Source organism: Peromyscus eremicus, chromosome 3 (genome assembly GCF_949786415.1).
Source record: "Peromyscus eremicus chromosome 3, PerEre_H2_v1, whole genome shotgun sequence".
NCBI classification, from domain to species: Eukaryota; Metazoa; Chordata; class Mammalia; order Rodentia; family Cricetidae; genus Peromyscus; species Peromyscus eremicus.
The window spans coordinates 105,531,663-105,549,109 of NC_081418.1; positions in this window are offsets into that span (position 1 = coordinate 105,531,663).

Here is a 17,447-nt window from a genome sequence, read left to right on the forward strand (position 1 = left end):
GGGCGGCCCCAGGGGAAAGAAGGATGCAGTACTAGACAGCTGCTGGTAGGTGGCGCTGGTGGGTTCAAGGTCAAGGAGATGGTGTGGAAGCCAGTTTTCAGGTGCTGGGAAACACAGGCAAGGTGCCAATCCTGTCATTCCTGCCTTTATCTGAAAACAGAGACATCTGCTGTCTTCCCTATTCAACTCCTAGGGGGACAAAAGCCAAGTAGGAAAAAAGGACGCACACATTTGTCTTAGCTTGAGATGCTGAAGCAATACAGCATTGACTTCGGAACAACTGGAGCATGTTCTCATTTCCCAGTTCAGTGGCCATGGTCAAGAGAGTAGCCCCAAGGACACTTCATGCTGGTAGTCACCAACTGGACAAGACCATACAAGGTCTGGGAGGTGCTGGAGGATGAGATATGGTCCAAGCACAGTGACCGACACATAGTGGGTGCTTTTCAAATTGTTTCTGCCCAAACCAAAAGGACTTTGCAAATGCAGTAGACAAAGACTACAACAAGAATTACGACTACAAGGAAAAAGGAATTTATAGATCCCAGCACTTACATGGCAACCATAATTATCCATAACTCCAGTTCCTTGGCATCTGACACCCTCTCCTGACCTCTGTGAGCATCAGGCATGTACATGGTACGAATGCATACATGCAAACAAAACACTCATGAAATAAAATACATCTTTTTTTTTTTTTAAATCAAGTCTGCATAGGGGCTGGAGAGATGTCCCAGGGGTGAAGAGCACACACTGCTCTCTTGCAGAGGACCTGAGTTCAATTCTCAGCACCCACCTTGGGTAGCTCACAACTATGGATAACTCCAGCTACAGAGGGACCCCATGCCTCTGGCCTCTGAGGTTCTCTGTACCCGTGTGCACCTTCTCATATATATAATTAAAAATAAGACAAATCTTGAAAATGTGTGCCTGGGAACTAAATTTAAGTTAGAGTTTCTTCAAGCGAGGGTTGGGAGCAGTCTCCCAGTCAGGCTCTGCTCTCGGCAAGGGGGCAAGGGAGAAAGGGAAAGAAACACAGACGATGGATGATTACATGAGAGGATGTGTGGGGTTTCTAATTCAGTTACTGCATCTCGGAAGTAGCATTGCATTCTATCACTACTAAGGGATTTTAACTTCCCTGGGAGTATTTTTCTCTTTGTCTCATCATTAAAGGAGAATCTGCAATTAGCCACCTCAAATAAGGCTCCTGTTTTTCAGCTGTTGGCCACTCCCAACTCCGATACTCTCCCTCCCAGGGAACTACTCAAGAAAGTGAGGGGACAGGCAGGTTCAAAGCCACGAGTAATGTCGAAAAGGTGCCTAATTTGCCTAATGATGGTAGTTAGAACGCTGAGTGTGCTTCAAAGCACCTTACCAATGTTAACTAATCAATGCTCAGAACACCCTCTGCAGTGTGTGCCTCTGAGTGCACGGACAGACTGCAGAGCTTCAGCTGGGGCTAAGATTTAAATATGGCCACTTGACAGTGAGAATCTGTAACAAACCAGGACGGCTGTGTTAGTCTCAGAGAAGCCTGTGTGCTCTGACAGAGTAGCTGAACAGGTTGTTTTAGGAGCGGTCTGAAAAAACAAGCATAAAAGAAAATTGATTGATGCACTAACCATTCCAGAGAAACATTCAAACCAGCAAGCTGGGGGCTAGAGGATGAATGCATGCTTGTCTAAAATTCTATTTTCTACAAAATTCAATTGTTAATATTTTTGAAGTATTTTTCCAGTGCCAAGGTCGCAGGAAATCCATAAAACGTGGCTTAGTGCAGAGTTTCTCAACCTCACTCTGCAGGCATTCTGGCTGGCTGGTTGCCTACTGAGGAGGAGGACCTATGTGTGCCAGGGGAGCACTGGCAGATGCTAGGAGCACAAACCCCTCTCCCAGTCTGATAAAAAAAAAAATCTCTCCAATCATTCTTTAGTGTCCCCTGACCATCCGAATTGTGTACATGTAAGAACTGCACACTCAGACTAGATTCAAAGTATTTCTTCCCAGCTCTCTACACATCCAGAGAGCTCTTGTGGATTTATAACTTCCCTGACAGGAATGAAGGGATTCTAAAGAGACACTGCTTTCCCTGTCTGCCGTGGTCAGCCTCTTGAGACCATAAACCTCCCCAGATTGGAATTCCCCAGGATTCTGACTCTGTGAGAAGGGGAAGGCTGAAACCTTGAGCCAGTCAGAGCAGGAAAGTGACTCTTGAAAAGAGATTTTCCAGGATTCCAGCAGCTGGTCAGATCACCTTGAAGGAGAGAAGGAAGTCGAGCAGACCGGACGGGTCAATGATGGAGAGACAGAAGCCGAGCAGACAGATGGGTCGAAGATTGGAGGAGCACACCGTGACGGGATCGCTAAGCTGTGCCTATTTCTTGCTCTCTACTGAAACCTAAACCTCATGTCAGAGCCCAGGAGGTTGTTTTGGAGGTCACTGGACTTCTTCAATAGTTCCTCTTCTCAACATTATCATGTTGAGTAAACTTCCGTTCTTTGCTTTCCACTAGAACTTTCTTTATTCTTGTGAGGACAGGTGGCTGGGCCCAGTTCATCAGGGATGCCAGAGCTCAGGCTCTTACCCTAGCAACTCCAGTCACAGTTTTACCAAGGGGAGGAGCATTTAATCTTCCCTGGATTGTTACTCTTTGGTTCATGTGAACAGAGATATCCAGAACTTCTCCTGGCATGGGGGGGGGGGGGGGGGGCGGGGTGAGCCTTGGATGACACAGTGTCTCTGAAGATTCTCCGAATAGTAGTGCTTTTTAGCATTACGAGATGGCTTCCCTGGACAATCCATCTGCGTGGGGGCTGGCCGTGGACCTGGGGGTGTCTGCTAGTGGCCTCTGTAGCTTTCTCTTTCTCCTCAGATTGCCTGCTGGATACACTAATGCTCGGGGAAAGCTGGCAGCCCACACAAGACATTTCTGGCTTTGCCTGCCTCCTCCATCTCTGCATACTCAAATGCCAAATTCTCCCACTCTTGGAGCTGAGAACTCTGGGGGCTGTTGAGAATGAGCAACTGGCGATCAGCCTTCCTACAACCAACCTCTGACTCCTTCCTGCCTCTGCACTTCAGTTCCTTCTTTCTTACCATCCAGTGCCTCCCCAGAAGTGACAGAAGTCCTCATTGCTGTTAGTTCAAGGGGAAACAATGACACTTTATTAAAGCTTAGAAAAATAAGGGAAATTATCTCCTGATGGACATACAGATAAATAGAGGATAGTCATACGATGTGTTATGAAAACAAACTGGGCATTTATCAGTTCATATATGTAGTCTCTTCACACACAGTGTGTCTGCATTTGAACAGAGGGTCTTATAAGGGAATGATTAGGGTTAAGTGGCATCCTAAGGACAGGACTTAATCTGCCAGAGCTGTTGTCCTTACCAGGAAGTGACGCCAGAGGAAAGCAGTGTGAAGACAGCAGAGAAGTAAGGATGAGAACCCTCACGAGAAACCAACCTTGGTGCCTCAGCCTTGGACTTCCGGTCTCCAGAGGTGCTGGAAAATAAACATTTGTCCCATCACCAACTCTGTGGTAATCTATAAGAGCAACCTGAGAAGACTAATACACCACAGAACTCAGCAGTTAAGTAAATGGAACAAAAACCAACAGAAAATGAGTTAGAAGAGCCTCACCAAGGTGGGCAAGAAACAGCGTGATGTGTGGAGCGGGAGAAAACCCAGAGCCTCTGAGCAAGAGGATCATCACCATTTGGCATCTTAAGACTCCACGGACAAGATTGTGAGCACAGTCAAACACAAGTGCTTTGAGACACTGGCTTATAAATGGAGGTGTCTGGGATAATCATCCCAATGGGACAAACCCCAGTTAGCACTGGGAGAAGACTGGAATTGGGCAAGGAAATGGTCAAGGGTTCTATAGGCTCAAAGGTTCTATCTTATGCTATCTGGAGGGTTTCAAAATATGTATTTTATTAATTCTTTGAGAATTTCACATGATATATTTTGATCATATTCATCTCCACTCCTTCCCTTAACTCCTGACAGATCTGCCCTAAGCATGCCTTCCCAGTCTCCTATCTCCTCTTCTTTCTTTTTTTTTTTCTTTTCAGTTTTTTGAGACAAGGTTTCTCTGTATATCCCTGGATGTCCTGGATCTCACTCTGTAGACCAGGCTGGCCTCCAACTCAAAGATCTGCCTGCTTCTGCCTCCCAAGTGCTGGGATTAAAGTCCTGCACCACCACAGCCTGGCACTTTTTTTTTTTTTTTTTTTTAACTCACAGAGTCCAATTAGTGCTTCCCACATACTCTATCTGTTGTTTTGGGAAAATTCAGCAGGTCTGGAGAGATGGTTCTTGCTACAAAAGCACAAGAGCCAGAGTTTGAGCTCCAGCACACACACAAAGGCAAGTATCAGCAAGTGCTTGGAATCCCAGTGCTGTGGAGTTGGAGGTAGGAAGATGCCTGGGACTCGGTGATCAGCCAGCCTCACCTACTTGGCAAGTTTAGGCCAGTGAGAAACTCTTCTCAAGAAAACAATGGACAGCACCTGAGGAGTGACACCCATTGCTGTCCTCTGGTTTATGCACCTGCACCTGCACACACACACACACACACACACACACACACACACACACAATACATAACTAATGTACTACATACTGCATATATCATAAACAGTAATTAAGTCCTTTGTTGCCTTATTGTTCTCCTGTTTTCTCAGAGCTTGAATTATGTTCTCACTGATGCCTACATCTGGCCTCTCTCAAAGGCAGCATAAAGTCCCAATAATATTAAATTCTTTCTGCTCTAAGTTCTATAACGAATCACACTTTTTCTCAGCATTTGAACCCAGTTGCTTGATGCAGAAGTGGAACATGCAGAGTATTTCCCTCAAAGTCTAAACCGAGTTCCATTAACAGGAGAAGAGAAACATGTTCATTCCTTTCAATGGACTCTAGAGAGAGAAGAAATAAATGTACAATAAAAAAGAAAAGTAATCTGCGTACACATTATGGTTGTTGGCTTGGTGTTTTTGTGGGACTCCTAACCGTGGGACTCTTGGGACTCTTTTCCTGTCACTGGGTTGCCTCACCTAGCCTTGATATGAGGGTTTGTGTCTAGTCTTATTGTAACTTGTTATGCTGTGTTCAGTGGATATCCCTGGGAAGCCCGCTCTTTTTTGAAGGGAAACAGAGGAGGAGTGGATCTGGGGGAGAGGGGAGGGGAGATACTGGGAGGAGTGGAGGGAGGGAAAACTGCAATCAGGATGTATTGTATGAAAGGAGACATTCACAATAAAAACGAAGAGCAATACAAAGAAACCAGACAAAATATACCAAGTTAATAATAATAAAAGCCCGTGAAATGGATTTTCTGAAATAAAATTGAAAAGAGGTGGAGAGTTAAAAAACAATCCACAATAGTGACTTCATGGAGCTCACAACATGGTGCATTTACTGAGTCCATCTTCCTTCCGGAATGTGTACCTGTGTTCAGATTCCACACAGACCGGCTAGTGGCAGTGAAGACACTCCCAGACCAAGTCTGCTCTTTAGAACCCAAATGTTGGCTCTTATGGGAAGAATTACGAAAATACTTCTTCCTCTGATGAAAGAATGCCAACCCATGATGTCCCCTTCACATATCTGTGGTACTTCTAATAGGCTTTGGTGTTTTCTGCATGTTGGACATGGCCTGTCCTCACTGCCTTTTGTTATGGGAGTTATTTTAGCAATCACTGGAGGGCTTGGTGCTCTGTAAACTGCTCCACACACACAATGAGTCTTTCTCCATAAGGCTTCCAGATCCATTCTGAGTCTTGCTTCTGTGTTTCCCCACTTCAGGCCTCCAGGCCCTCCCTCCACTCCTCGAGAAGCTACCCTAACTTTTCAGTGAAGTCTTTGCCCACGCCTTCAGTTCCCTGTGGGGAGCTTGAGTTTCTTTCCTTCCCTTCTTGGCACCGTCTAGATGAAGTTTCTTTAATATAGACACTCAAGGACACCACATACTCCTCCAGAGCTCTTACCACAAGGAAACTCAATTAGCCAGTGTCTGGCTTTCCGGTCAGACTCTAAACTTCAGGACTGTAGGAATTTCATTGCCCTCCTCCTTGGCATAAACACCCAGTGCCATGCCTGCAAAATGGTAGCCACTCCATGCACACTTGTAAACAAACTGCTCTGGAGGAAGCTATATTTTTCAGGCCATAAAGGAAACAGTTTAATCAGTCACATTTCAATTTGCAAGAGGAGAATCTGCTCCATAAATAATTCTCTCTCTCTCTCTCTCTCTCTCTCTCTCTCTCTCTCTCTCTCTCTCTCTCTCTCTCCTTCCCATCCTCCCTCCCCCCTCTTTGTCTGTCTCCCCCCCCCTGTGTGTGTACATGTGTCGAGGTCAACACTGAATATCTTCCTCTATCTCTCCATCTTATTTTTTGAGACATCCTCTCACTGAACCTGGAACTCACCACTTAGCTACACTGCCTGGCCAGAGAGCTCCAGGACTCCTCCTGTCTCTACCTCCCCAGAGCGGGGATTATAGTCACTGATGAGACATCCAGTTTTGTATGTGGGTTCTGGGGATCTCAACTGCCGTCTCCAGGCTTGGGTGCTAAGTACTTTATCCACAGAACCATCTCTCCATCTCATCCAATGGATCTTTGAGTTCTGATCCAGTCCCTAGATAGAACTCCTAATATCAATGGTGTATTCTGGCCTGGGGCACTAGTCTAGACAAATGTAAGTCACCTGGGTTGATCTGCTATAGGAATGGCATTATTAATAGCAACATGCTCTCAAGAATTTCTTCTCATATTTTAAAACTGGACTGCTGTCTTGGTTAGAGGAATGCACATTCTGCTCATTCAGTCACACACAGTTTTTAAACTTTAAGATGCTTAACTAGGATCTGGAGAGATGGCTTATTATCCAGAGATGGTCCCTTGCAGAGGATTCACATCAGGTGGCTCACAACTGCCTTTAACTACAGTTACAGGGGGTCCAACGCCCTCTCCTGGCTTCCACTGCACCCAAATGCATTTGTTGCATATGCACACACTCAGGCTCATACACGTACACATAAAATGAAAAAAAAAGGATCTTTTAAACATGCTCAATTTAATCAATATTATAACTAATTAAATTTGTTTTTAAACCATTTCACACATATATGAGATACACACTGACCACTCTCACTTCTGCAAAGTCTTCTGCTCAGAGTAGTCACAGGTGGAGGCTGGGAAGAGTGAGGGGCCCAGAAATACTTTGGAAAGAAAGAATGTGCTAGAAAAATACTGCAGTCTTCTCCTGACATCAAACCACTCATTATTTAATATTCTCTTTCTTGTTCTGTTTTAACATGCCTTGTGTTCTATTTAAATAGGAGCATTAAAGTATTCTTCAAGGCTTTTTTTTTTTTGGTTTTTGGACCCAGGATTCCTTTTTGTAACAACCCTGGCTGTCCTGGAACTCACTTTGTAGACCAAGCTGGTCTTTGAACTCAAAGATCTGCCTGTCTCTGCCTCCTAAGTGCTGGGATTAAAGGAGTGTGCTACCATGCCAAGGCTTTTTTTAAAAAAGGAAGTTATGTGATAGTATTGTGTTCCCCAAAATATTGTGCACTCTAATAAACTTATCTGGGGTCAGAGACAGAACAGCCACAATATTAAACATAGAGGATAGGCAGTGGTAACTCATGCCTTTAATCCTAGCATTCCAGAGGCAGAAATCCGTCTGGATCTCTATGAGTTCAAGGCCACATTGGAAACAGCCAAGCATGGTGACTCACGCCTTTAATCCCAGAAAGTGAGCCTTTAATCCCAGGGAGTGATGGCAGAAAGTAGAAAGGTATATAAGGCATGAGGACCAGAAACTACAAGCATTTGGATGGTTAAGCCTTCAGGCTTTCGAGCAGCAGTTCAGCTGAGATTCATTCTGGATGAGGACTCAGAGGCTTCCAGTCTGGGGAAACAGGATCAGTTGAGGAATTGGCAAGGTGAGGTAGCTGTGGCTTGTTCTGCTTCTCTGATCTTCCAGCATTCACCCCAATAACTGGCCTCAGGTTTGATTTTATTAATAAGACCTTCTGGGCTGGAGAGATGGCTCAGAGGTTAAGAGCACTGACTGTTCTTCCAGAGGTTCTGAGTTCAATTCCCAGCAACCACATGGTGGCTCACAACCATCTGTAATGAGATCTGGTGCCCTCTTCTGGCTTGCAGGAATACATGCAAGCAGAACACTGTAAACATAATAAGTAAACAACATAATAAATAAATATTTTTAAAAAAAAGACCTTCTAAGATTCTTGCTACAAAGTTACCCTTACTGAAGCTCAGTGCAACGCTGGTGCCTTGGAGGATGCAACCACCTCTCCACACTGTGGAATAAACTCAGTTATGGCAAGGATATCAAACAATTGACAATTGATACCTGTAACTGGAGTATTCCTGTGTCCACCCAGCTCCTGCAGCTGCTCAGGCCCAATTAAACACACAGAGACTTGTATTACTTATAAATTGAATGGCCGCAGCAGGATTCTTGCTAACTGTTCTTATATCTTAAATCAACCCATTTCTATTAATCTATAAGTTGCCACATGGCTCGTGGCTTACTGATATCTTATGTCATGCTTCTCCTCGTGGTGGCTGGCAGAGTCTCCTGACTCAGCCTTCTTCCACCCAGCCTTCTCCTCTCTCCTTGTCCCGCCTACACTATCCTTCCTGCCCGGCTACTGGCTAATCAGCATTTTATTTATCAATCAATCATAGCAACATATATTCACAGCATACAGGACATCCCACAGCAGATACCCACTTCCCTATCTGAGTATATTACCCTATATTTGGGTAATAGCCTCATATGATTAGGAAGGTTTGCAAAAATCATCATACTTGTCTTTCCCTTGTGCAACTGAGGGATTGCAGAAGGTGAGTGCAGACCCCATATGGCCAAAGGAGAAAGCAAAGCAATGCACCCCATCCCTCTGTCCATGAAGTTACACTGCTGTCTGATGGAATCACCAGGGACCTTTTATAAGCAGGATGCAGCCAGGCCAATTACATCACAGTCCCTGAGAGGGCCAAGGCCTCATGGTTTCTGAAGCTCTCCACGTGGCTGCAATGTGCACCTGAGGCTGTGAACCATCAGGGTCAGCCATTAGGTTATGCTTGGAAACTCACATCAATGGGACACTGTCCCAAGACCTGCAAACACTTAGCTAAAACAGCTGTTCCCAATGACAGTGTACATATTCCCGGTATTAGTGTCACCAGAAATAGAAAAGAAGTAGGAACCATGATTTACTCCTTCAAAGGCATTTAAACCGAACCACTCAGGGATGCCAGGCTTTCATTATACACAGGGCTATTCACTGCAGCAGATTTTTGTAATAGAAACTATGTTCCATAGGGAACTAGCTAAATAAATTGTGGTCAACAGCAGAATAGGTAGCCATTAAAAGAGCAAACTACACATATTACAGAATAACAACTCTGAGCAGGTTTGCCCCCGTCTAAAAGACAACGATCCTTGACTTTTCCAAGCTTACATTAGGGCTCTTGCACGGGCTTAACTCTAAATGAGGATGAACCATGCAAATTCAAATTGTGGGGTTACTTATTCAAAGACTTACTTAAAAGTAAAGACCACAAGAGGAAAGTATTAAAACGGGTCAGGGCTCCTTCCTCGGGCATGGCTCTGGGTGTGGCCGCACATTCAAGAGGAAACAGGTGGTCCACGGTGGAGAGAAAAGGGACCGTGGAGAGTCAGCAGTCAGAAGGTGCAAGAGCTGTGGAGGAGAAAGAACAAAGGATTCGAGTTGAAATCTTTAAACAGAGTAGTCAGGGGAGGGGGCCAGGAAGAGTGAGAGAGGAAGCCAGTGTGGCTTTCTGGGTCGAGAGCGGCAGTTGATGATCAGGGGCTGGCTGGGGCAAAGTCCCAAGGACTTCCCAGAGTGTGGCTGGAGTGCTAAGGACTTCGCTGAAGCCCCAGGAAGAAGGATTGGTAGGTGGATAAGTGGGAAGGTGGGCAGAGGAGCGAGAAAGCTTCAGCAGGAACCAGAAGAAAAGGGGAGAGAGTGAGGATCTACAGGATGCAGATTTTATTTTAAATGTGTGTATACATCCCTAACATGGAAAAATGTCACCATATCCAAGCTAAACGAGCAACTCAAAATATGATTCGTGGCTAATTCAAGAAAATAAAAACTTGACTTTATGCACACACATATAAACATGCACACACACACACACACACACACACACACACACACACACACTCTAAAAAGATTAGAGATGTAATAAAAACACCCGTTGACAAGTTAGTTCTTTTAAATGCTCATTGGGCCGTTCTAACTGTTGTGCATAATAATGGGCTTCATCATGACATCTTCATACATGTACAGGATCACAGTCACCCTCCACTGCTCTCTTCACACCCTCCTCCCACTGGCCCCCGTGCTCTTTCCAAATATTTCCCAACATAATTTCATGGACTTGAAAAAAATTAATGTAATATTTCCTTTCTGAGTTTCACTTGGTTTGCTTAACATTATGCTAAGAGTCCCACTCGTTTGTACTTTCATTTATGTTTATGGCTCAATAAGACACACACATACAATGCATATATGTCACACTTTCTTTACCCATGCAATGACTGACAGGTACCTGGGCTGATTCTAGAACTTGGTTATTGTGCATGCACAAACACACACACTGACCTTGATTCTCTTGGGTGTATACCCAGCGAGAGGGAGAGCTGGATTGTGTGGTATCTCCTTTGAGGGACTCCCATGCTGATTTCCATGGTGGCTGGACTCTCATTGCCACCATCAATGGGTAAGGGTCCCCCCCCCCCACTCCTGCCAGTATTTGCCGTGTTTTGGTTTCTTGATGACAGCCACACTGGCTGGAGTGACATACAATCCTAACATCATTTGGATTTGTGAAGACGTTTAACATTTTTTTTTCATGCAGTTACAGGTCATCTGTGTTTTTTATTTTGAGAATTGTCCCTTCAGTTCATTTGCCCACTTACTGATAGATCTCTGTTCTTTTGGTGCTTAACCTTGTTAGTTTTTTGTATTTGGGGAATCCGTTCCTGTGGAATGAGGAGCTAGCTGCCCAGCATCCTCTCCATTTTCTTGCAGGCTAGGTCTCTTCTCTGGTAAATGTTTTCTTTGTAAGTAAAGGTCTTCTAATTCGGTACAGCCCAATCTCCAGTTCCTGTTATTTCCCGAGCAATTGAGGACTCCGTCAGAGAGTTCTTGACTATAACTGTATTTTAAAGTATTTCCCCAGAGTGGTTTCAAATGTGATCCATGTTAGATTGGGGTTTGTACAGGGCAGAGGAAGGACAGAGGCTCCGTTTTCTTCACGTGGCTATTTAGTTTTGTCACACAGCTTTTGAGTAGCTTGTCTCTTCTCAAACATGTTTTTGGCATCTTGTCAAGAACAGCAGGCTGGAGCTGCATGAGTTAACTTCCTGGTACCCTGCTCTATTCTGTTGCTCCTTATCTGTTTCTGCGGCTGCAGCATACTGGTGTTTCTCTGCACTACAGTTTGAGATCAGGCTTTGTGATACCCTCAGAATTGCTCTTTTTGCTCAGGATTTCTCGAACGATTGAGGTTCTTCATTTATTTTTTATTTATCTCACTCTCTGTATGAATGGTTTTGCCTGAATGTGTGTACCTGCACCACACACATACCTGGTGCCTGCAGAGGTCAGAAGCGGGTACTGTGGCCCCGGGACCTGGAGTTATGGATGGTTATGAGCCATTATGTAGGTCTCCTAACTGGCCCCAGAGCATCTGTAAGAGCAATGAATGTTCTTAAGTGAGTGAGCCATCTCTCTAGCCCCCTATTCACAGCTCTTTTTTTTTTTTTTATAACTCCAGTATGAATTTTAGGGTGGCTAATTTTTCAGAATGCTCCTAGAGCTTTGTTGAAGGCTGAACTGAATCTGTAAGTTACTTTTGGTAATAATGATTTTCAGCATATGAATTCAGCCAATCCACGAGTTTCTTTCCCTCTCTCCCTCCCTCCCTCCCTCCCTCCCTCCCCCTTCCTTCCTTCTCTCTTCTTTCCTTCCTTTCTTTTGTCTTCTATTTCTTTCTTCAATGTCTTATCCTTTTCATTGTAGAAGTCTTGTACCTCCTTGGTTATGGTTAATGTAGATATTTTATTTGATTTTGGAACCATGTAAACAGGTTTCTCAGATTTCTTTTTCAGCATGTTCATTATTGGTAGAGCAAAAAGCTGCTGACTTTGTATACTGATATTGACCTGTTTGTCAGATTCAAGAGTTTCCTGGTGATGTCTTTAGGGTCTTTTTAGTATAGGTTTCCTTTCCTATTTATATTCCTTTTCTTTTTCTTGCCTTACTGCTCCAGTTAAGAACTCAAGCACTATATTCAATAAGAGTGGAGAGAACCAATAGATACACCTGTCTTGTTCTCGGTTCTAGGTGAACTGACTCAGGTTTTCCCCATTCAGAGTGGGGCTACTGGTTCATCACATAGAACTGCACTATGTGGAGGTATGTCCTTTGCTTCTTTTGGGCTTCTATCATGAACAGATGCTGAATTTTGTCAAAGACTTTTTCTTTCCTACATCAATTCACATGATTATGTGATTTACATCTTTGATTACATATATATACTGTGATGGTTGAAAGAAAATGGCGCCCAAAGGGAGTGGCACTATTGGGAGGTGTGGCCTTGTTGGAGTAGGTGTGGTCTTGTTAGAGGAAGTGTGTCACCATGGATGCTTTGCTCAGTGTGATATTCAGTCTACTTCCTGTTGCCTGCAAGATGTAGGAACCTCAGATACTTCTCCAGCATCATGTCTGCCTGCACACATCACCATGTCCCACTATGATGCTAATGGACTGAACCTTCGAACTGCAAGTGAATCACCCCAATTAAATGTTTTCCTTTAGAAGAATTGCCATAGTCATGGTGTCTCTTCACAACAATAGAAACCCTAAGACATGTGCTGTTATAGTTATTTATATGTATCTGTTGTACCATCATTGCATCCCAAGAATGAAACCAGTGTGATCATGGTTGTGATATTAATGTGCTATTGTCAAATCTAGTTTGCACTTTTAAAAAAAGATTACTTGTGCATGCGCAACATCCTTCTGAACACTTGTAAGGTTCCCTTCCCATCTCTAATTTTATTAATGTGAGTTCTTTCTTTTGGCTAGTTTCAGCCAAGGGTTTGTCAATTTTATTCATCTTTCTGAAGAGTCAAATTTTTACTTTGTTGATATTTTTTCCCTCTTGGTCTCCACTTCTTTGATTTTTGCCCTGATTTTTATTATTTCTACCAATTTGGGGTTGGGTTTGTTCTTATTTTTCTAAGATCATTGGGTACATCACTAGACTGATTTTAAAATGTAAGTAGGTATACCTATGAATTCCCTCTTAAAACTACCTTCCTTATATCCCAAAGGATCTGGTAAATTGTGTTTTCATTTTAATTTGATTCTAGAAACTTTTTAATCCCACTCCTCAACTTATTCAACAACCCACTGATCACTAAAAAATGCATTGGGCAACCCCCATGAGTTTGTAGTTTCTCTTCGTATTAGTTATAGTTCTCCTTCATTATGATTTTCTTATTAAATATATAAGAACATATTTAAATAACTTTTAGGTATGTTAAGGCTAGTTTTTTGACTTTTAATGTAATCTATTTTTGAAAATTTTCCATAGGCTGATGAAATTCGATAGCTAGTTGTAATATTCTATAGGTGTGTAATAAGCCTAATCTATGCTGATCTTTAACTCTGGAGTTTTATATTAAGTTTTATATTTACAATCATTAAGTCTTCTTGATGTGTTGCCCCCTACACTAATATTTAGTAACCTTCTAAATTCCTTTTAATTCTGTCTTAAAGTCGGTTTTGTCAGATAAAGTATCACTGTCTATTTTCAGGCCCCGATTACTTGAGTTCTCATTTTCTGTTCTTCGGCTTTCAGTCTCTGTATGCCTTTTGCCAAGGAGGATGTTTATAGACAGGAAACAGTTAAATCTTATTTTTTAAATGCAATCTACAAGTCTACATCTTTTAATTGGAGATTAAAAGACTGTTTACACTTAGGTTATTGTTGAAAAATAAGTCTTAATTTCTCCATTATCCCGGAGGTTTTCTGTTTAAGTGAGTTAGCACCCTCTGACCCTTTCCTAATTCTCATAGTGAGCCTTGTGAGCTTTATACTTTCCCAAGCTCTCAAGCTCATGCCATCTATCTTCTTCTTCACTGTGTAGAATTCCTGCCAGTATTCTCTGCAGTTCTTACTTGGTGGTCATGAACTATTTCAGCTTACACTTACAATGGGAGGACTTTCTTCTTTGATTTTAAAGGGTCATTTTGCTGGATAGAGTAATCTTGGTGGGGACTGTTCTGTTTCATGGTTTGAAGTATACGAGCACACACCCTGCTGGCTTTGAGTTTCTGCTCAAGAGGTCTGCTATTGTTCTCATAGGTTTACCTTTGTAAATAACTTGGCACTTGCAGTTCCTTCCTTGTCCTGTGCTCTTGTTATTTTAGTTAAACCATGGCATGGGGAATTTCCTTTCTGGTAACATCTTTTGGGGGTTTTCTTGTACTTGAAGGCCTATACCCTGCCCCCCACCTAGATTTGGGGGAACTTTTCCCATAATTCACTGAATAGGTTTTCTATGCTTTTATATTTATTTATTTATTTATTTATTTAGAGACAGGGTTTCTCTGTGTAGCTTTGGAGCCTATCCTGGAACTCACTCTGTAGGCCAGACTGGCCTCAAACTCACAGAGATCTGCCTGCCTCTGCCTCCTGAGTGCTGGGATTAAAGGCGTGTGCCACAGCTGCCCAGCCTGCTTTTAATATATATTTAAGTTCTCTTCAATATCATAGACATACAGATTTAGGTTTTTGTTTTTTGGTTGGTTGGTTGGTTGGTTTTTTGTTTGTTTGTTTGTTTTTTCAAGACAGGGTTTCTCTGTGTATCCCTAGCTGTCCTGGAACTCTTTCTGCAGACCAGACTGGCCTTGAACTCAGAGATTCACCTGCCTCTGACTCTGGAGTGCTGGGATTAATGGAGTGTGCTGCCACCACCACTCAGCCTAGACTTAGATTCTTAGTGATGTCCCAGAGGCTTTAAATATTATAGTTATTATTTCCTTTGAAACATTTGAATACAGTAATTCTTCCTCCTTTTGATCAGTCCCTGATACTCATGCTTCCACTTGGTCTTGTCTACCAATCTATCAATCTATTAGTCACACTTTTCATCTCAGTCCTTTGAATTATCGAGCTGTTCATTTCCAATATTCTTTTTTAAAATTATCTCCATTTCTTCATCATTCAGATGTTTAATTTCTTATCCACACCTTAACATTTTAACTTCATTTATATTTACTTTAATTCTCCAAAAGGTCATTAATAACTTTTAATATTAAGCTTTTTAATTTTTTAGGATTTTAAACATTTCAGTTTGGATTCGATTTTAAAGTTATGAATTTTAAAAGGATTCATGTTTATTGGCTTCTAGAATTATATATATATATATATATATATATATATATATATATATATTTTTTTTTTTTTTTTTTTTTTTTTTTTTTCTTTTGAGAGGAAGTCTCACTATGTTGCCCAGATTGGGCTCACATCCACCTTCTACCTCATGCATCTGAGTGCTGAGATTATATCTGTTTTTGTTGTTGTTGTTGTTGTTTTGAGACAGGGTTTCTCTGTGTAGTTTTGGTGCCTACCCTGGATCTCGCTCTGTAGCCCAGGCTGGCCTGGAACTCACAAAGATCTGCCTGGCTCTGCCTCCCGAGTGCTGGGATTAAAGGCGTGCACCACCACAGCCTGGCTCTGGGATTATATCTATGTGCCACTACACCCAGTAACTCCTGTTTCTGTGTTGCAGTTTACATCATTGTTAGGATGGGTATATCGTCTGTTTTATATGGGGTCTTCAAGTAAGCTGCCTTCTCTTGAGGGGTTAATCCTTACGACTGTTCCAGGAGAAAACAAAATACTGTAAAAGTAACATCATCCAAATAAAAAAGCAAAGACACCTACTACATCACCAACCACCACCAAAAAGGAAGTGGTAAAAACCACTGAAGGATACCTCTGAGGTTAAAAATTAATAAAGGAAGAAGTAGTGAAAGAATTGAAGTAGGAGCAAGGAAAGGAAGACAAGATGCTGCAAGGCTAAATAAAAGAATAAAAGTATATGAGGAGGAAAAAAGATTCTGCTTACAAAATTAAAAGAGCATATAAGTAAAACTAGATAAAGGTAAGAAGATAAAAATATGAAATATTTTTTTAAATAAAGTAAAAATGTCAAAAATATTGCCCACAGATGAAAGGTTTAAAAAAAAAAGATGAAGAATTGTTGAAGATGTACCCACAGATGCAATAATGGCATGAACATCATAGGAGTAACCTATAATCTTCTGATAGAATTTAAGTCATATTGCACAAGATAAACCCACCTGGCAATACTGTCAGGCCAAGAACCTGTGGCTAGACAGGTTTCAAGCTCCAAGGAAGAACCTACCTACTACAATTATTCTGCTAAATGGATATAGCATTATACCAACTTCTAATGGGTTAGTGTTATACTCATCAATTAATGCATCTCTCAACCCTCACCAGAGAAACTTTTATTTGTAGTACACAGTGGTAAGGAACACAGAAAACCACAACCAACCAAGGTGTAGAAAATAAAAGACCGCAGAATGCTCAGTCCTAAATGGGACATGTATTTCACATCCTCTCCTCCCAAAGCTCAGGGATCATTGCAGAAGATGGTGGAAAGGCAAATATCCAGAGGAGTTGTTGACTATGAGGAGACAATGTCCCCAGGGCACAGCACATAAGAACTGATGATTGTGACAACATGCATAAGACCTGTGCAAGATGAAACCATACCAAATCTCAGCATGGAGAGGGGAGGTGGGCATAAAATCCAAACCTTAGCTGAAGACCTATTGACTTCTTTAAGAATGTTGCCTCTCCAAAGGGGTTCCATGGGAATCCTAAAACAACTTAGGCTGTTTGCAAGACTATAGATCTGTTATTCTCCACAAAGGATGGTAAGTCCCATTGCTGAAGGCAACACGTACACAACTCATTGAACATAGAGAAGTTGAGCTGGTGCCTACCTAGAGCCTTCACCCCTATGTTCTAGTATCTTTGGTACAGGAAGGTATCTTGCACACTACCAAATGAGAAACATACACAGCAAACCAGCCACAAACCTTTTATCTACAAGGGTGGCCTGCCTGCAAGATATGCTAGTGTACTGTTGGACAAAGCTTGTGGGAGCAAAAACATAAAACAAAGTAAAAGACAAAAATAAAAACAAGAACAAAGTGACTCCAGTGACCTTCTGTTATACTCAGAGATCAGTGCCTTGCTCAGCCATCATCTTGCAGCTCAAGCATCATCTTGCAGCAGATGGGAACAA